This window comes from Nannospalax galili, unplaced genomic scaffold (genome assembly GCF_000622305.1).
Source record: "Nannospalax galili isolate Female #2095 unplaced genomic scaffold, S.galili_v1.0 scaffold566, whole genome shotgun sequence".
Taxonomy (NCBI): domain Eukaryota; kingdom Metazoa; phylum Chordata; class Mammalia; order Rodentia; family Spalacidae; genus Nannospalax; species Nannospalax galili.
The window spans coordinates 1271214-1290393 of record NW_008355811.1 but is presented as its reverse complement, the minus strand read 5'-3'; positions in this window follow the sequence as shown (position 1 = coordinate 1290393).

The window sequence follows — 19180 nt, the reverse complement described above, 5'->3', positions numbered from 1 at the left end:
GACCCAGTGGGCTCCAGACTGAGAGGCCTCCAGACCTAGTGGCTTCTATATCTGGTGGCCTCCAGACTCAACAGCCTCCAGTCCAAACAGCCTCCAGATATAGCACAGCCCTGCCCAGAGTCACCTGTCCTCCTTAGGTTGTGGTGTCCTGAAGCCTCAGCTCTTTCTATTACAATCTTGCAGACTGTCTGGCTTTTGCTTGTTAACATGGAAATGATGCTCTTTGCAGCATCCAGCAGCCCCAGTGGAGACCACACATGCTCCTTCTTTTTAAGGGCACTGCTTCTTTCACAGGCTATTGGTCAGAAATTGGTCACACGTAGCTAAAGAGAACAGTGGGAAATGTGGTCTGCATTCTAAACACCCTAACAGCAGACTATGGAAGCTGGAAAGAGGAGCTCTTGAGGGGTGTGCAGTAGCTCTGCCACACTCCACAGGCTTCTGCGTACCCTTTGCTCCCCACCCTTTTCCCACTAGGAGTACTGCCATTGTAGAGGGGGCACCATCCACTCAGTCACATTACTCCAACGCATCAGTGTCCAGCATGGACCAGAGGGGTCCCATGTGGGAAAATCTTATCTGACCAAGGGCCCCAAAGCACCCATACTGAGCAAGGCCCCATTTTTGTACGCTAACATGACAATGTGAGTGAAGAGACTCCAAGGGCTGGAAACATGAGTCAGTAGATAAAGCACTTGCTGTGTAAGCACAAGGACCAGAGCTTGGATCCCCAGGAGCCATAAAACCTACAAAGGTATGGCAGCCCATTTGTAACCCCAGCACTTGGGAGGTAAAGACAGGGGCTCCCCCAGGCAAGCTGGCTAGCTAGATTAGGTCACTTCTGCCTTCATACCCCTGCACATGTTTACACACATGCAACATACACCTGCACACATGCACACATGTACACACACACAAAGGGAAGAAGGGAGGGAGGGAAGGATGGAGGGAGGGAGGAAAGGAGGGAGGGAGAGATGAAGGGTGGGAGGACGGAAGCCTTGTGCTACTTGTGTTCAGGAGAGGGAGGGGAGTAAGGTGGGCATGGAGCCCTTCCTGAGCTCTTCATCCTGCTTCCCAAGAATCTTCCTGGAGATGACTGACATAGTCTGCTCTGAGTTGGGTATTCACTGAGTTCACGTGGGACTTGATGCTGGATGGCAGTGGAGTATCTTGTCTTGCTTCATCTGGGGAGGTTCCAGTTGGGACTATTTTAAAACATGTTGAAAGAGATATCTCCAGTGTATGAAAACTGATTAACATTGTGATTTCAGCCTGGGGCAGAGACAGAGGCTCAGGAGCAACTCCCCCAGCTGTGCTCATGAGGTGTGTGGCTCTGCGGGGCTTCCATCTTTCTGACAGTCACTCTGGCCTATCAATCCATACTTACCTCTCAGGGAATCCTTGGCAGGAATCAGGATGAATGGGACTCATCCTTTGAGCTACAGCACCAGGGGTTCATGGCTTGAAACTTCCAGGAAATTGTAGCACCCTCCCCTAGCCCCAAGGCTATCATGGCCAGAGCAGGTATGCCCTGTCCACTCAGGAGGGTTTGGTATCTCTGGCTGCAGCCCCAGGGCAATACATAAAGACTGACTTGGAATTGTTGCTCAGCATTTGGAGCAGAACTAGACTGGGGTGAGTGTTCCCGGGAACCAAAGACACAGACACCCTGATGCTGTGGCTGGCATCTGGGGTATTCTCCAAGTACCCATATGATAAAGCCTTGGTCCCAGCCTGTAGTGTTTTTGGGGGGTGGTGAAACCTTTAGGAGGTAAGGCCTGGTTGGAGGAAGTCAGGTGAGGATGTGCTCTTGACCAGAATGTTGGGACCTAGGCTTCTTCCTGTCTGGGTTCCTGTCCCCACCACCACGAGGTGAACGGTCTGCTCTTCCCGTTTCACCACAGACCTGAAAACAGTAGAGCCAAGTGACCACAGACTGAAGCTCTGACCCCAGGAGCCAAAATAAACCTTCCCCCTTAAGTTGATCACTGCAGGTACTTTGTCCATGATAGAAAGCTGGGATGGCAGGACCCTTAGTCAAAAGACAGGGTAGGGGACTTGGGGACTGTGAATCTGTGGCTTCACAAGTGTGAGTGGAGGACAACAGGAAGTGGAGTCATTGCAGGATCAGGGACCCTGATAAGAGTGGCCTGAGCTGGTACCAGGAGGGGAAGGTGGCAGCAGTGGCAGAATTACAGTGGAGGTGAGTGCAGCCCCAGCAGAGGCAGCAGTAATGGTGATAAGGTGGCTAAAGCACTCCAGAGAATGACCAGGGCAGAAACAACAGGGCTGGGAAGACCTGAAAGCGAGAAACGGCAGTTCTGGCCATTGGAAGAGCTACCGGCAGTCACCGGGGTTGAAGAACCAAGGGTCTATCACACCCTAGGCTGACCCATCACCACAGGGCTGAGGGTCACAGCACTCACGGGCTATTTAAGAGCCATAGCACTAGTGGACACTGCCTGTTGCTACTGCAGCCGCTCACTGATGCTAACTACCACTCACCAAAGCTCACTGGTGCTTGATGCTGTTCACTGTTGCACACTGATGCTCACTGATGCTCACTGCTGCTATTTACTGGTGCTCACTGCCACTCACTGATGCTCACTGCCACTAACTGATGCTCACTGATATTCACTGATGCTCACTTCTGCTAGAAATGGAGAATTCCAACACCTACCTAGTGCTGGTTATTAAATCCCAGAGCAATAAGCCTCCAAGCTAGTCCTGAAAGCTATGAGTCTCTGGTCTAAGGCACAGACTTCTGACTCTTAGGACCTAGAACTGCAAGTCTCTGTTTGCCAATCCAGGTCCTAAGCTTCGGTCACTCCAGGACCCAGATTGCCAGCTCTACAAGAGCTTCCTGGTTACTTTATGTGGGCAGAACAGAGACCAAGGCAGCTGAGGGGTAACAGCTGTGCTGGGTCTACCTACATTTAATAGAGGCTGATAGTCCCTAATACATGCCCTTGACTTCTTAGATCAAGAGCAGCTGTGGTAGCATGGTTGTGACTAACACTGTGCCTGATTAAGGCGCCTGCTAGGTTAAAGTAGGTACAGCTTTTCCCTTCCACTGCTTGCCCCAGATGAACATGGGATCATGGGGTCTAAACATTGGAAAAGGCAGATCCATAAGAAGACAAACGTCATTCAGAATCTCTGGGGAGTTGGACATGAGTTTTCTAGAGACTCCAGTGCATAGCTGGGGTGAGCCCTAACTCTCCACAGCCTTGAGCTTTGGGCACTATAGGTCCTGGTAGGATCAGGTTCTGGTTCAGAGTAAGGCTAGGAGTACATGTCCCTAACAAGTTCCAGGCCTGTCTGTAACCCCATGGAGGAGCAAGGCCTCAGAGCACCCAAAATAGGGGTCTGTTTTCAGACTACTTTGAACAATGTTCTGGCATTGGGAATTGAGCTGTGAAAACAACTGTCAAGAGCAGCAGCAAACCCATTGACACTGTTGCTTGTTATGCACTGTGATGCTGTTCCGCAGGGATGGGTGAAGGGCATGCTGTCAGGGACATGCACAAGCACTAACTATGAGCCAGGGCAGAAGCTGAGGAACTGCCATGCCCACAGTGTCCTGCTCTCCCCAGGGAAAGCTTAGCCAAAAGGATAGGGAATCCCATTGCTAGGCCCTTAGTCACCCCAGCATCTCAGGATACCCATGGGGTGGGGCACAGCTGTGGAGAACAGGTCTAGGGGGTTCAGACCCAGGCTCTTCTAAAAAAGATGAAAGTGAATGCCACCCAGGCCTGGTACCTCCCTGGCAAGTCTTAATTCCTGAGACAGTGCCTCAGGAGATGACCAGCTGTAAGAACACAGAGTTGTCAGGGCAGGTGGAGAAGCACATCCCCATACAGCAAAGTCACAGAGTACAGATCTCGGGCACACGCCACCATGTGATGGTGATGTGACCAGACTCTGTACCTTAGAATTGCCAGACCCTCTTTTGCAAAAGACAAGCAGGCAGCTTGGAGAGAATTCTGCATGGCACCCAGAAGCCTAGCATTGGTCCTTCTCCCTCAACTAGGTCACTCTGTAGGCAGATCCTACCACCCTCTGAGCCTCAGTTTCCCCAGATGTAACAGCTGTCCTGTTAGTAAGCTCTAATATTCTGCCCCAGTAATCACTCAGAGTGTGTACAGTGATAAGCACAGAGAAGAGGACTGGAGTGGGAACTGACATTGGGAGAGGTGGGGAGGGCCTCTTGGGAGGTCACATTTGAACACAGACTTGAATAAAGAGGGAGTGGAATACTCAGAGCTCTGGGGGAAGAACAGTGCAGATAGAGGTGCAAAAGCCCCAGAGCATATCCACAGAATGGAAATAAGAGAGGGGTGGTATAGGTGGGCAGGTCAGCTCATGGAGCACAGGATCAAGGTGTGATGCCAGGTACACCACCCCACCTGCCCACCTCAGCTATGTCATTTATTCCTCATGTCCTTGGGGGTTCTGCCTTCCCTCTGTTTCCAGTCCTGGCACAAATGTGTTTGAGTTGAATGAATAAAGTATATAGAAAGAGGTCTATAGTTCTGGGTGGTTCTGAGCTCAGTAATGTTCTAGGTGGTTCTAGGCACAGTGATGGTTCTGAGCACAGGTGATGGCCCCTGGGTTGTTGACGTCTGTGATGGTTCTGGGTGGTAATAACAATGGTGATAGCCTCAGGGTTGAGCTGACCATGGTGATAGTTCTGGGTGGTTCTGAGCTCAGTGGTGGTTCTGGGTGATTCTGAGCTCAGTGATGGCCTCTGGGTTATGCTGACCACAGTGATGGTTCTGGGTGGTGCTGAGAGCACAGTGATCATCTCTGGGTTGTGCTAATCTTGGTGATGGTTCTGAGTGGTGCTGACCACACTGATGGCTTTTTAGGTGGGTACTTATCTCCAAACATACCACGTTCAAATGTTAAATATGCACAGATCTCACACCTTATTCCTACTACTATAAAGTGCTTTAAAAATGGTAAAGATAGCAAATTTTATGTACCTATATTTCACCACAATTAAAGATGATTTTAAAAGGAATAAATTGGCATTATCTTTATGTCTATAATCTCATCATTTTGTTTTATATATATAAGTATGCACAGGTTTTGAACTTTTATTTCTTCTATAATTTTATCTATTTTCCAAGCATTGAACAATGAATCAAAATAATGAGAAAATTAAAGGTGGATGACATTTCTGTGTCCTTCATTAAAGTTTCTGAGTGCCTGGAAGTTTGACTATTTGAATCAGGAAGAGAGAGATCTGTGTCTCGAAACAGAATAGAACAGGAAAAGGAAAACAACGGAGGAGCCATGGGGTCCCAAATGCATATATACACATAGAAAACTGGGCCAGGAGCCAGGAGAATGAGAGAGAGCCAGGACCAGCAGGTGGCGAGTGCCCTCAGATGCCAGGCTCTGGGAGTCTGGGGTTGCCTGAGCTCCAGCTTGAGAATCTAGGTCCCTCCTACCCCTGCAACGCCTTGACATGCCATTGGCTCTGTAGCAGGGGTGGCGGTCCACATGTCACTTCCACTCAAGGTGGGAAAAGTGATCCTCCACAGCATAGCCTGCAGATGGCAGCCTATGCTGAAGCCAGCCCTGGGCAGGCATCAGTCCAGCTAGAGCTCAGGATGGTGGTAATGACTGTGTTTAGACTCCGAGCATCGGCTTCAGTTGCCACCTGCTCTGACAGAGCTTCTGATCCCGGGGATGAATCCTGAGCTCCAGAATGCTCCATCAACCAAGCTCAGAATGGCATGTGTGGCAGATGACATGAAACAGCATTTATCTTGGCAGGAAGCACGTCAAAATAATGACAGAGTTGGGAATGTCCATTGGGGACATGAGAGAGAGAAAAAACTGACCTTGGGGACCTCTGCGATTCTGTCCGAAGGCTAAGTAGTGGCATGGAGGAAACAGTGCTGGATTTTTCACTGGTGTTATAAGGGAATCTCTCATTCCATTGACAGTTGAGAATCTGAAAATTTAAGGAGCAAAGGACCTAAAATTTTACTGCATGTTTACTATTTACAATTTCTTGTGTTGAACTAAATTTTTAGAAGTGCTGCAGGCTTTGTACAGTGATAACCCCTCTCTGAATGATAACCCCTTCCTTTCCCCTCTCCATGTACCTGTATTTTACATGGGGACATAGCATTAGGGGAGAGATGGTTGACCTGAAATGATTGCAAGCATCTCCCAACATCATGACTATTACCGTGATCACTAACAGCAGCAGCAACAGCATCACCATCTTCATCACTAAAGGCATAAGTATCATTATCATCTCCATCATCATCATCACCACCATCACCACCATCATCACTTTCATTATCATCACTATTCCCACTACCATCACCACCATCAACACCACCATCACTATCATCACCATCACCACTATTAGTACTACCACCATCATCACCATCAAAACCATCTCCACCTTCATCACCATTACCACTACCATCGTCATTATTCTTATTCATCCCATTATGGAATTATACATTCAGTGTGACAAAGATCTGCATGCTTGTCTCCCTTGTGCAGCCTCTAGAGGCATGCCTCATGTGCAATCCACACAGATAGATTGGATGCATATAGGAGTTAGTGAGTGAATGCCTGGAAAATACCCAGTGATACCACCACAACCATCCCACCATCACCATCATCACTTTTGTCATCGCCATTATATTCACTACCACCATCACTCAGTCCATCTTGTCTCCCCTGCACAGTCTCTAGAGGCATGCCTCATGTGCAATCCACACAGATAGATTGGATGCATATAGGAGTTAGTGAGTGAATGCCTGGAAAATACCCAGTGATACCACCACAACCATCCCACCATCACCATCATCACTTTTGTCATCGCCATTATATTCACTACCACCATCACTCAGTCCATCTTGTCTCCCCTGCACAGTCTCTAGAGGCATGCCTGGCAGAAAGTCCACATGGATTGATTGGATGTATGTGGGAGTTAGCTAGTGAATGCCTGGAAAACACCCAGTGGACTTCTGCTGTGATGCCAGCATTACAAAGGATGCACAGCTCACTGCTGGGGCCCAGATGCCATAGGACCACAGATAAAAGCTACCTTCTACCTACTCTGGATGCTCTTCTTGCCTGGCCTCCTCTGATGGTGCCCTCTCCATCTCATGGGGCTCCATGCAGCCTCATTGATTAAATGTCCAAGCTCGTTAAATGATGGATTTAGCATCAATACATGTTGCCCTAGGGGAGGGGGCAGACCTGGGCAGGAAGCTTTCTAAATAAAGACATTTAATGATGGCGGTGTGACCTTGGTGTAAGGAGGCAGGGGAGGAAGTGACTGCTCCATTAGTTGAGGCCAGAGGGGTTAAGCAGAGGCAGTATAGGCTTCAGCTGGCCTCTGAGGCAGGGAAGCCTGGCTAGAGGGCTGCCTGTGGTGTTGGACAGAGGTCATGAGTATCACCCAGTGAGGAGCTCTGAGGCACCCACACATCTAAGGAGACAGGAACCTTAGTTTTCGACCTTCTGGCCTATCTGTTTGGGGACCTCCCCCCAAAAGGTAGCATGGGATAGCAATTGGATAGTGCCTAACTTGAAGGAGAATCAATATGTCACTGCTGTGTTACACTGGACTGGATGGGGGCTCAGGGCAGCACCCCAAATCAAGAAAGTAGAGGAGCTATGGTTGGCTCTTCTGCCTGCAATGAAAATATGCCACTTAAAAATACTGCACAAAACCCAGGTGTGGTGGCACACGCCTTTAATCCCAGCATTCGGGAGGCAGAGACAGGTGGATTTCTGTGAGTTCAAGGCCAGCCTGGTCTACATAGTGAGTTCCAGGACAGCTGGGGCTACAGGGAGACCCTATCTCAAAAAGACCAAAAAAAAAAAAAAATACTGCACAGAAATTTGTTTTAGATATTTATTTCTTAAATTGCTGCTTATATTCTCTGTATCCCATCTGGAATCCCAAACCCTGGTGCTCCTGTTATCATATGTCTTTTTCCTGCCTCTACTGAGCTGTTCAGGGTCCAGGGCAGGTGTCAGATGGAGAGGCAGTGACTGACTGAGGACCACTGGCTGAGGCTACTTTAGCCATCAGCAAGGATTACATGGACTTCTCACAGGTGACTTCACACATATTTTAGTAATGATTGTATTTTGCTACAGGGATCCCTGGGTTCTTGTCTGCCTGGAGGAAAGGATTCAGCTGAGAGACACCGACAGTTCAAGCAGAAGTTTATTCAACAAAATATAAACTACAAAGAGAGACTGGAGAGGGCTGCCCTGGAAAGGGAAGCAATCCAGTGGGTTCTATGAATATTTATGAGGTGAGTGGCATAATCATGGGGGTAAGATGACCTTTATTCCCTCCCAAATCATGGTGGACCTAGTCTCCTTTTTAGAGTATTTCTTCCCATGATCCTTTAGAAAAACTCACAAGGTAGAAGGGATCACAGTGCAGGTCTGGAGAGACGGCTCAGAGGCTAAGATCGCTTACTGCTCTTGCAGAGGATCTGGGTTCAGTTCCCAGCACCCACATGGCAGCTAGAACCGCCTGTAGCTACAGTTCCAGGAGATCCAATGCCCTCTTCTGGCCTCTTCGAGCACTGCATGCATGTGTTACACTTCTATACATGCAGGTAAAACACTCATACACATAAAATAAAAATGAAATATTTTTAAAAGTCCCATGCAACTGATATTATAGTAAATTCAAGGTCTTTGAGGATGTAGCCCCTTTATGACTGAGTGTGTCAGGAAGATGTCCTGGTGTCTTTGTTTCTTATATAGTGGGAACAACCTAACTACAGCTTCAAGGATATTTAATCACAGAGGGGCATTCTGACCATCCAGAGACAGCTGTAGTTGTCCCTGGATCTCTCCTATCTGACTCCCTGCCTACCTGGTATCAGTATATTGTACCTTTGCCCTTCGATGAACAGCCCAAGGCAAAGCAAGGCTTTGCCTGAAGTCACCCAGCATGTTCCTGCAGTCCCCAAATTCCTGGCCTGCCTCCACTTCCCTTCACCTTGCTGCTGGCCAGCCTGGCAGAGCTCTCATTCAGCAGTGACCGCATTTGAAGACACCTACACTAACCCGGGGCTGTTTCTTCCTGCTACCTCTTGGCTCCTTCTTTGGTACCAACACGGGTATACAAACCCGCTGCCTCAGGGAAAGCCCAGCACTGTGGATAACAGAGCCCAAAGTTTTTCTTTGTCCTTGGGACCCATGGCATCAGGTTGGGGGACATGTGAGAAGTCTCAGAAAGTTTGACCACATCATCCAACTGAGATGAAACCAGCCAGTGTGACAATGGGAAGAACAGGCTGGAGAGGAAGCCTAGAGTGTGGCCCTGGGAAGCAAAGCAGAAATGAAGACCCCAGAGTCAGAGAATTCAGCCCTCCCTAAGGGAAAAGCCCCAGATCAGACCCACCCCACTCCAAAATCAGACCCTATACATCTATCCTCTATGTGAGACCCAGACCCCACCTCTCACCCCCTGATCTGGCTCCATACAAGACTCCCGCTTGAGAATGGAGGAGAGGGGCTCTGATGCCTGACAGTGCAGATCCCTGTCCATGTGTGGTTGCTCTCTGTCATGGTCACTCTCCATGTGTGGTCACTCACTATATGGGATGAGCATCCAGGTGTGGCCGGTCTCCATGTCTCAGTTACTCTTGTTAGTCACTTTCCACATGCTGACCTCCCTGTCCTGCTTATCAACTAGAGGCTAATGCTGTGGCTACTCCAGTGCTGGAGGTTGTGAACTAGGTGGGAATCCACTGAATGATTCCTCCCAATGGAGGCAGGTCTCCTAGTGATGGGGGAGGTGGCCTGGGTAGGAATAACACCTGTCAGCAGATACAGCATCCTTTTCCTCAGAGCTACATGGAGGTGGGGGTGGGCACACACCTGCTCCAGTTCCACAACTTCCTCTCCTGAATGTGGACTTACAGTTGCCTGATGCTCAGACTTGGGGTAGCCAAGAAGCTCTCACATGGAAGACCTGCAGAGTCAGGGTCCCCTGGTATCTCTGGATCCTCGGGTGCCCTCCCTGGATCTGAAGCTCCAGAACAGCAGAACATGGGCCCCTGTGGCATGTGGTCCACAAGAGCCATTCTTAATGTCCATCTCTGGATGGGCTAAGGACATGGGTCAAAGGACAGATGCTGCCCCTAGCACAGAAGTCTACCAACCATACCATGGGAGATGTGTCCCTGGCCACACTAGGTCCCCAAGCTGAGTAGCTCCCGGGCCTACTTCCCAGGTAGGGAAGCTGTGCAGGGTGGCTCAGCAGAATGCTCACTGCTCACAGAGCCCCATGTCTCTGAGTCCCTGTGAGGAGAAGGCACCCTCTGGTAATATTTATGTGGTGACCACTGAGGAATTTATTAGTGATAGGAACAGCTATCATCACAAGTAATTTCCCTGATGCTGTCACATTAGCTCCAGGTATTCAATGGCCTTGTAAAAGTCCGTCCCGGTTAGCAGGACAGCGTCCTCACCTGCAGTGTGCTATGGAAGTCAAAGCAGAGCCAGACCTCTCAGTTGATGGCAGCCTGAGTTCCCCATAGCCTCTAAATTATCTGGCTTGACAGCAAGTCCAGGATGGAGTTATTAAATGCAGACACACTAGCCCCAGGAAACCAACCTCCTGTGAATTCACAGTGGGAAGGTCACAGGAAAGTTCTGTGCAGCTAAAGAGAGAGATATCCACAGAGACCCAAGTCACTGAATGCTGGAGAAGGAGGTAGAGGCGATTGAAGAATTGTCCCTGGTGTGGAGGCAGTGCAGACCAACATGAGTTTAGACACTATGTCCTGACTCCTTAGCATTCTGACATGACATTGATCTCCACTGAGCTGCAAGGAGAACTCCTGGGCCCTAATCAAGGTTGCTCTGTCCCTAAGTCACCTGGTCCACAGAGTCTATCTACCCCTCAGGTGCAGATAACCACTGACAACTTGAAAGTAGAAATCAGTTGAAGCAGGATCTACAATCTCATTAGATTCAAGTTCTCTATCCCAGATCCAGATTTCAAGGACAGAAAAGGAACACAGGTGTGCAAGTATCAACATGGGGCCCCTTCCTATGAGGATCCAAGTCCTTTCCCTGAGGAAGCGTGTCCAAGCTTCCCACTCTCCCCAGCAAGCTCAGCTTCACTTTGCTCTCTGGGTCTTGTGTAGGAGTGGTACTCTAGGCTCATGTGTAGTTTTGGAAGTGTTAACCATTCTGTCCCTGGGAGCCTTGAGTCCCATACAGGACACCAGGGTCCACATAGACAAGCCAAGTGTGTGCAGAGGGGTAACCTGCTGAAGAAGCCAAAAATTGATTCCATCTCTCCATGGTGGGAAGGTCACAGCAGGACAAAAGAGCTCTAGCCAAGTCTGAACGCAGGAGTGGGATAGGTGAAGCCCTATCTTGAGTCCCACCCTTCTTCAACCCAGACCAGAACCAGGAGCGGTCAGCCTATTCCTACACATAGTCACAGTCTCTGAGAATCTCAGGAAAGGATTGGGTGAGCTGCCTTTAGGGGCCTTAGACAGGAACCCCATAGATGCAGCCCCCAGGTACATAGGGAAGACGGTTCCCTTTTACAGTTTCCTCTGCTCCAGAAAGGATCCCCAGCCAGATCTGCAGAGCACAGAGCTGGGACCTGCCTGTGCAGCTAGCTGGTCAGGCCACCTCTGGTCCCACAGTGCTGTCTCCTGTGCCTGCTGAGCTCCAGCTGCTCACAAGGCAGGAAGCTGAATCCCCCTGGTTTGCATCTACAAAGGTCCCCTGCAAGCAACCCTGCAGCACCCCATCCCTGAGTGTTCTGAGCCTCCATACCTCAGCAGCCACTGAGCCAGGTCAACTCCAGCTCAGTCCTAGGTCACAGAGCCTTTCCTGTGCCCTGTCACTGTAACTGTGGGTGAAGATTTGAGAAAGGATGGGTTTAAATGTTGAGAGGGACACTAGAGTCTGTGAGAGGCTCAGGAGCATACAGAACCATCTCAGCCTCAGCTCACCCCGAGGGCGAAGCTATAAAGCCTTCATGGGAGGCAGGGGGAGCCCCAAGGCCTCTGATTCCTGGATGGGAATGCAGGGGTGGGACCTCAGCCCTGTCCTGCATGGTCATTGTGAACATAATCTGCATCAATCAGCAACTATCAGCATGTGGGAGGCAGAAGAGTAACTGACAGCTCCTTCCCTCTTGCATGGTCCCTTTGAGCTGACAGTTGAGGTGGGGAGAGGGTATCCTCTGCCTCTCAGCATGCAGTGGAAAGTGGGAATCTGTGGAAAAGCAGCAACTGGAGCCCAGAGAGCCAACCCCTGTACTCCTCAAGCCCTAGACCTTACTGTCCCCTCTCCTGTCCATCTCTCAGAGTCCTCCCGAACTGCCAGGTCCAGGTTATTGCGATAGGAGGGCAGGGGAGAGTGACCACAGCATCTTGCTGGAGATGGATGTCGGCCTGGTGAGTCCTGACTTACTTCAGTGTGTTCAGTTCTTAAGCAGGAACAGCAAGGGCAAGCTTCCTGACTTCCTGAGTCTGTCATATGTAGTCCCTGAGGAGGTCACACTGGAGAGGATGTTCTCACCTCATCCCTGCTGGCCCCCTGCTGCTCTGGCACTTCCTATCTTCTGACCACCGGATGGCACAGGGGCCACATCTGGTCTCTGCAGCAGGGTCCAGCTTTCAAAATGGTCCCTGGTCCCGGACCTCTCGTCCCACCCAGTGAGTCCCCTTGAGCAGCAGGCTAGAAGTGACCTAAAGGATTTCTCAAGGATTTTATTTGTGATCCTTCTACCAAAGCAGGAATTACAACAGACACCCACTAGGCCAACTGAAACCTGCATCAGCTATTCATAGACAACACAAAGGTCTGGGACCAGCAAGCCAAGCTCCTGTGTGACAGGTAATGCCTCAGGGTCCCCAGATCGGGAAGGAAGGATGCTGGACTCTGCTTGCAGGGTCAGCCCTCTCCTGCTTGCTGCTACCACATTGAAGGAGGAGCCAGTCTGTCTGATGTGAGGGCCCCTGGTAAACCAAGCAGGGACCCGGGACCCTCAGGTACACTGAAGCCTTGTGCTTAGGGATCTGCTCTTCCAGGAAAAGCCACTTCCCATCCCAGTTGCCCAGTGCCACACTCAGGAGCCTCATCCCATTGTGGGGATGGAGATGGGAGGGACAGTGTGGAGGATGGGTCACTGTACCTGCAGGTTTCTGCCTCCGTGGTGGTGCTTTGACCCCACCAGGAGCTGAAGACTCAGATTGCAGCACCCCCTCCTAGCGCTACAGTGAATCCCCAGCTCCACAGCTCTGTGCCTGGTACCTGGGTGCAATCCCATAGTGCCCCACCCTGCTCTGACTCTCCCCCAGGGAAGGAGAAAGCACTGGTCATCTGTTCCCTGAGAGCCTAGGGACCTTAGTCATTTGGTGAATAATCCTGAAATTTGTTTTAAATTGTTCATTGCATAGAGTCTACTAAGCCCACATCAGAGCAATAAATCCAGGCTCTTTGCATAAGCATTGGTCTTAATAATAATAAAAAAATAAGGATAGTTTTGACTATTTCCTAACATTTGAGTTTAACTAATTTAAATAAATTCAGTAGGTGGCCTTAAGAGAAAAAGAAAAAGCAGATATTTCCACCTAGCACAACGCTCAGAGACTTACAGGTTATTTATTTCTTTAATTTGCCCCTGAAACGCAGCCATAAATCCACATTATACGATGTTAATGAATATTCATTTCTAAAATGAAATAGGTGTTGCTCTGATTTTCTACTGAAAGGCTGAGTGGGAAGCAGGCCACAGCTCACAAACCCTGATTCTGGGGTTACCCAGGTACTCACTGACTACCAGGCATCTGTAGGGGCTCTAGAGGAGTGCTGGGTGGGCAAAGAACTTCACAGTTGACAGGTTGCCCTCTGTCCCAACACAAGCAAGGAACCAGCTGTCAGCAGTGCCTTCCTTCCATGCAGCCTAGGGTCAGGGTCAGAGACTTTGCCTTCAGATCAGTTAGGAAACCCAACCACATGCTGTTCTGTGCTGTCAGGCTCTGGTGTTACCTCCACTCCTCTGCCTCCCAACTTCTGGCCCCACCTTTACTGTGAAGTCCCATCTCTCCCCACACCTGCACCTTGCTCCCTTTAATGCCACACGTGCCAAGCATGTGGAGTGGAAAAGGGTTGCAACAGACATCCCCTGAATTTTCAGTGTGATGTGGAGTCAAACACCCTCATTAGGAAAGGGGATATTCTAAAAGATGATATCCTGATTTTGTAGACGTTGAGCTAGCCTGTCCCTTCCCCTTACCCAGATTGTGGTTGGGATGGCACCTAGGTGGCGGCAGAGCTCCCTCCTGATACCAAGGTACAGGAAGAGGAGGGGGAACAGTAGCTGGATAGCTCATGGGGTCCCAAGGCTGCTGGGCTCTTGGGGTCTGGCTATGTCCCTGTGATCATGGAGAACAGATAGGCTTGAGCATCAGGCAAACCTGAGTGAGTCTTGGGGTCTCCAGTGACACATGATGCATCTGTGTCCCCAGGAGGGAATTACACATGATGGCACCAGATGACAAGCAGATGTGGGCCTTGCCTCCTGTTCTTAAGGGAAATGTGTGATGGTCATCTCTAGACAGGTACAGGGACCAGCCATAACTTGATGCTTCCCCCACCCCAACCCTCCTGGCACCCCCAAACCCCTGCCAAGGATAGAGGATTGGAATTGGTTTCCCTGATGGCCTGGCCACTGCATGGGTGGAAGTGGTAACAGGAAGGAAGTCTGAGCAAGGCTGGGATACTAGAGCTCCACATCCACGAGCAGAACAGGTGTCCCAGGAGGTGGAGAGGAAGCCGAGGATACAGAGTGAGGTCTGAGTCCCCAGCATATGTGCCACTAGACCTCACTCATGGAACAAATTTAAAAGTAAAATGATCAAGAATTACAAAATGGCAATATAGATGCTGCCACTGCCCAGTCCAGGCCCTGTGAACGCAGTGATAACCATTGGCCCTCCCAACACACAGCCCTGGAATTGCTCCCTTGGGACATACTAACAGTGCCAAGGCCAGGACTGTCGGTGACTGGTAGCACAGCCCTCCCCAGGGCAGAACTGCTGTTCCCATGTTACAAGGGGGAAACTGAGGCACAAAGGGTGAGGCACACCCTCACAGCTCTTAGGAGCTGAATGGATAGTCGGGTTCATACCAAGTAGCTGGGCATTGCTGAGCTTACTCAAACAAGAGCTCAGCAACTGTGTCACCTGACATGGCACCCAGGGTCCCCCAGCCTCCTGCTTCAGAGGAGCTGAGCACTGAGGAAGCTGCCTCAGTCTCTACCCCTTAGTAGAGAAGCAACAAGAAAGTGCTCATGGGATGTGCAGGGTAGGAGCAGCTGCTGTAACTATCACTATTTGCACATTAGGGACAGCATAATGACACACTTGATGGTGTAGAGTGACTGTCTCCAGACTCAGGGTCACCTGGGCTGAGGACGCTGCCTAGTGTGAGCCATGTGGGCTCCATGCAGCCAGAGCTAGTGGTGACCAGCTCATTGGATCCCTCCAGATCAAAACTAAATAGGTTTTGTGTGACAGTTCCTTGATGATGGGCAAATACTTCTTGAATTAGCCCATTTAAAGTTCCATTGAAAATGCAGTCAGGCAACACATCTCCCAGTTTCCAGGCGGTACATGATGGTGGGACCATAGCTGTGCAGAGGCCACGGTCCTTTCCAGGGAGGACAAGCCCCTCCTGGCAGAACCCTTGAGAAATGACAGCTCTGGGTCTGATTCTACCCACAGGGCTAACCACAGCTGGCCCAGGAGCACATAACCATCTTCACTTGCTTCTGCCATGGCCTGCCAGTCTCAGCTGGGTCGTGGGCAGCTGCATCACGCCTGGCAGGTGATGGCCCCAGGCACACAAATGTCCCAGCTGGGAAGCACTAGGACACGGACAGAAGAGAGCAGAGGTCCTGGCCAGACATGAGAAGGCCCAGCCTCCAGAACTAGGCTCTCCCTAGGCTGCTCTCAGTAATGGTGTCCCTATCACCTTCTGAGGGACCCCGGTGCCACATTGGCCTGCATGTTGTGAACAGCAAGAGAGAGAACTTCCCTGAAGTCTCTGCTTTGCCTCTTCAAACTCTTCCCACCCATAGTTATCACCCCAGTTGCCAGGGTCTTTGAGGACATGACCAGGACCTGCCCCCCTACCCTGTCTCTTAGATCTACCCTCCTCTGACTCCTTCTCTGTTCTCAATCTCAGCACCTCCTTACAAGTCCCCTGTAGCTCCAACGCCCCTCCAACTGTGACTTCACCAGGACTGCAGCACCTCCCACCTCATGCTCTCCAGAAAGAGCACAGGACTTCCCCCATCCTCAGAAGAGATCCCCCATTCCTGCCTCGTGGGCCTGTTCTGTCTCCTGAGAGACCCTCCCCATGCACCACCCCAGCATGGCTGAGCCAGGGATGTTGTGTCTGCTGCGTGGTCCCAGGTCACATGACTCACACACAGGAGGAACAGTGAGGCCCAGCTGGCCCACAGGGACTTAGCGGAATAAGTCAACCGCAAATGGAAACCCAAGAACAGTAGTTGGGAGTGCCAGGGTGGAGGCATGCAGGCTGAGGGCCCTTCACAGGGGCTTCTGTTCTCCAGGGTCAACAACCACTGTGTGATTTACCCCTGCAAGGTCTGCAAGTCTGTCAGCTCAAGATCCATGGGGCATGAGCCTGGGTCATTTGAGCGCTATCCTTGGTGCAGGCAGGAAGCCAAAACTAAGAGCCCTGGGCTGTTCCATCTGTGTGACAGATTGAGCCTTTGACCGTGGGGACTCCAGCCCCAGAGTACTGGCTCAGGCAGCTACCTCCTGGCGAGGACACATAGAGCTTCCATCCTTCAGGCCAAGTCTTCCAGGAGGTTTTGTTGGACCCACATTTCTCCAGCAGTGGGTTTGCAGCAATTATCACCAGAACTGACCTGGCACTGTTTCCTTCTGTGATTTACAGTGAGCAAAGTGGCTGCTGGGGCAAGTATTCAGGACACAACCAAGACTTTGTTCTAGCACCTGCTGTTGCCTGGGGCCTAATGATGTTCTGGGGACAGGAGGGGAAGGCCCTATGGAAGGGCTGAGGTAGGCAGCCTTGGTCTCTGCATACTGCAGCATCCATGTCAGGGTGAGGGCTGGCAACCATGGGCAGGAGGCTCGGGCCTCAGAGGGGCACAGGCCCCACTGTGCAGCTCAGACTCAGTTTCTCCTCTGGGAAAGCAAACAGTTGTCACAGCTTCACTATGGCTTTGTAGGAGGGAGTGTGGTGGCCCTATGCTGGCAGTTGGTGTGGATGGGTCTTGGTACTCTATATCTTGTGGGAACTTGCTGGCCTGGACAAGTTCCAGCACGTGGTATGTGGCAGGGATTTATTGGCATGGCTGCCCACGTCACTGATGATATTGCTGTTCATTCTGGGGCCATCTGGGAGCCTTGCCTTCCTCACATGTACATTCACCTTGAGCTCCAGAGATACAATCAGGCTGGCAAGGACAGGAGGCTGACAGGGGACACTGTAGCCCAGTGCTTGGCCAACCAGAAGGGACAGTGTCCAGGGCATACGCCTTCCTTCTCCTTCCCTTCCTCCCCACTACCCCCGCAAAGCCCAGACTCTGACTTTCCCATAATTATTTGTTCCTCCCTCCTGACAGCTGCTCTGCCCTTCGCTGGCCTCCCTTGCTTGGGTTCAGCTCAACCTTCAGGTCTCTCTTTCCTTCCAGGCTCCTTCATCATCCATATCCAGCACCATTTTGGCTGTCAAACCACCCTGAGCTCTTGACCTTGCAGGGCTGTCCATGTCCCAGGACTCAGTTCCTTGAGAGAACTGCTGGCCCCTGCTCCTGCAGCCAGGTGCTCCTCTCCTTGTCCCCTTACCTCCCTGTAGCGAACTTCCTGATCATATTCTTCAACACATGCTTCTCCTGTCTGGACCCAAAGCAAACCAAAGACACTTGGAGAGCCCATCTGGGTAATCAGAGTCACCCAAGGGCCTACCAGCTAGGCCCCATGTCGTCGGAGAATGGCCACATCCTGCTACCACTGCAGACACTGCAATTGTGTGGAAAGAACTGAGTGTGGGGCCTGAGGAAAGGCTTTGGTTTCCCATGTGTCCTCGATCTGAACCACCCAACATGCCAGCCTGACCAAGCCTTCACCTTCCACTTGGCCTGCTTTGAGTCTCCTAGACTCCTCTGCCATGACCACAGGCACTGGTGGGGGAGTTGGAGAGAGGGTGAGACAGGGTGCTTCTGTTCTATTACAGCACTTGGGGAACGTCTCTTAGTTCCAGTTCTGGACCACCAGTCCTGTGCCCAAGGTGACTTAGTGCTGGATTCCCCAGGGTGAGTGTGTCACTAAATTAGCCCAAGCTCAGGAATCCACCTGCGCCAGAGTGGAGAACTGTGGGTGGGTTGCTATGGCATCCATCACCATGGCCCCAGGCACCAGAGCCTTCAAGGGAGGGTGTATCTGTGTTGAGGGGGGTAGCAACAGCATCTCTCTTAATTTAGTAACAGTACCCTGAGCTTGTGCTCCAGCTGCTAACTAAATGGCAAGCCCACGCCCCTTTCTCACCCAGTTCTGCCTTTCATGGCTTAATCCAACCACACAGTAGCGGTATAAGACCATTAGGAAAGAAGGGCAAGATGGGGCTCTCAGTGAGTTGCATGGGAACAGTAACTCCTCAACGACAGAGGGGCAAACCAGCTGCAGCAGGTGCTAATAAAGCAGAGATCTGGGAGAAGAGAGGAGGGGCCCGGGTCCCCTGCATCAGCACCAGTGCAACGACTCTTGCTAACTTCCAGAATGCACAGGGTCACCTCCCTCAAGGATGCTTCAAGCATCTTCCCAAATTCCAAGTGGGTATCAACCTGTCACAGCGACAACGCTCTGTTCTTTCTCCTCTCCAAGGTGACAGAGGTGGAAGGGGAGGAGCATGCCAGCCACCTCCTCTTCCTCCTCCCAGCTCTGCAGATCTGATTCCACGTAGAGGCTTGACTTTCTGTAATAATAATGATAATAATCAGTAATTGTATGTAAGACACTCAGGGTAAGAGACCCACACTTCAGGACCAGGAGACTCACAAAAGATAGGCCACTACTCCACAGCTGACAGGGAGAAAGGAAGGGAGTTGATCAAATGTGTGGCTGCCTTGCCCCTCCTC